Source organism: Nuphar pumila, chromosome 4 (assembly GCF_984573655.1).
Source record: "Nuphar pumila chromosome 4, dmNupPumi1.hap1.1, whole genome shotgun sequence".
Classification (NCBI taxonomy): Eukaryota; Viridiplantae; Streptophyta; class Magnoliopsida; order Nymphaeales; family Nymphaeaceae; genus Nuphar; species Nuphar pumila.
In genome coordinates this window covers 9,151,780-9,153,785 of record NC_143252.1, presented here as the reverse complement: position 1 = coordinate 9,153,785, position 2,006 = coordinate 9,151,780, and the positions used below count along the sequence as shown (strand labels likewise).

At 39.1% G+C, this 2,006-nt stretch overlaps 1 pseudogene; it reads right to left on the bottom strand.

The window, feature by feature from the left end:
• Positions 1-317: 317 nt before the first annotated feature.
• Positions 318-1,688, bottom strand: LOC149839295 (3-ketoacyl-CoA synthase 5 pseudogene; annotated as a pseudogene).
• Positions 1,689-2,006: the final 318 nt, after the last annotated feature.

The following is a 2,006-nucleotide window of genomic DNA, read 5'->3' as shown; positions in this document are numbered from 1 at the left end:
GATCTCGGCATCTTTGATGTAAACTAAGGTGCAGATGACTGAAAAGATGATGAACCCGTTTTGATCTTTTATTTTAGCCATGAATTTTGCTTCTCAAGCTTATTTGTTGATTCATTATTATCTTTAATGCATGCATTCCATAATCAAATCATGAAAATTAGATGAAACTTATACAGATTCTGTTCAAACTTCAAACATGTAAAGCTGTTGGTTGTAAATAAATCTGGAAGGATGTCACGTCCTGTTAGGCAAAGGTATTTACCAGCCTACTAGAGTATTGGATACAATTACAAAGATCATATATGTGAGATGACCAATTAATAATCAAGCGTAGCAGGTATCTGAACTGGGTATTTGTGGATCCGGTCTGACCAAACATTGTTTTCTTCCCTTTTGAATTCAGAGATACACTTCCAAACGGCACTATTGCACTTGAATCCACTTCCAAAAGCAATCTGCCAGATTCTATCTCCTTTCTTCATTCTCCCCATTGCTTCAATATAGGAAAGTTCGTACCAGATGGAAGATGAAGATGTATTTCCAAACCTATACAGGGTCATTTTTGAAGGCTCTGCATGTTCAGGTTTCAATCCCAGATTCTTTTCAACTGAATCAATCACAGCCTTTCCACCTGCATGAATGCAGAAGTGCTCAAAAGCCTTCTTGAAATCAGGAACATAGAGTGGATGTCGACCTTTCAGAAATTTTTGTCCAATTACAGACACTCCATACTTGAATTGTTCTGAAAATGGTAAAACAAGAGGACCAAGACTAGCAATGTTGGCTCGTAGTGCTTCTCCAGCTACATTTATTACATCCCTTGATAAAGAAATACCAACATGACCTTCTGAATCAGTCTGTTGATAGACACATCTATAAGATTTGTCCTCCCAACCTGTGTGTGTACGAACTACGTATTGAAGAACATATTTAGCTTTCTTTTTGTCATGTGCCCTGTTGCCTAATAGTATAGCAGCACCACCCATTCTGAATAAGCAGTTGGTTAACAGCATGGACTTTTCTCGCCCTGTGTAACAATTTGGGGTGAGAGCTTCCATACTGAGCACTAGAGCAAGAGAATTTTTATGAACTCTGAGTAGATCTCTTGCTAAATTTAGTGACAGGATTCCTGCACTACATCCCATTCCTGATAGGTTGTAACTCATCAGATTGCTTTTCATACCGAACCTATTGATGATCATAGCAGGTATTGATGGAGTAGGACTGAAGACGCTGCAGTTTGAGATGAGAATGTCGATGGACTTTGGGTTAATGCTATGCTTTTCAAAGAGATCTCTTACTGCCGTGCATATGATAATTTCCACTTCTTCTCTTGAACTGACCAAAGATTGATCACCTGGGTAAGCGTGAATTGAGTCAGGCACGCAGGTCTCGTTTCCAATGGCAGATCGTTGGAGCGTGTTTACCTGGAACCAGATACTGTCTTCATCAAATTTTTTAGAAAGAATTGCACTTTCATGGTACGTAGAAAGTGGCAATCTGTACTGATCTGGAGGATAGTAACAAGCAAAATCTACCAGATAGATATGTTTTCTTTTGGTCGAGAGATACATCATTGCTAGAACCAATGCAGTTGCGGCAAGGTAATGGATACTGTTCATCTCTAATTGTCTCTGTTGGACGATACTTGTGACTTTTAGCAGTAGGAAACCAAATGCCACACGCATTCTTTACCTGGAAGAAGTCTTGTGTTGAATAAGGATGCTTTTGCTTCTCAATTTATAGTGACGAGTTGTGTGTGTGTGTGTGTGTGTGTGTGTGTGAGAGAGAGAGAGAGAGAGAGAGAGAGAGAGAGAGGTTTATATTGCAGCTATACATGCAAAACTAATGCAGGTGGTTTTGATGTTATAATCGTTGGTTGATGCAAAGTTGCATGTTATACAACTGATGCAGTAGCTTTTGGTATTTTATGCATAACAGTCGGATGGATTTCAGGTCATGCCAATAAACTTTCATCAGGGTTATCATTATGATTGACTGGCAGT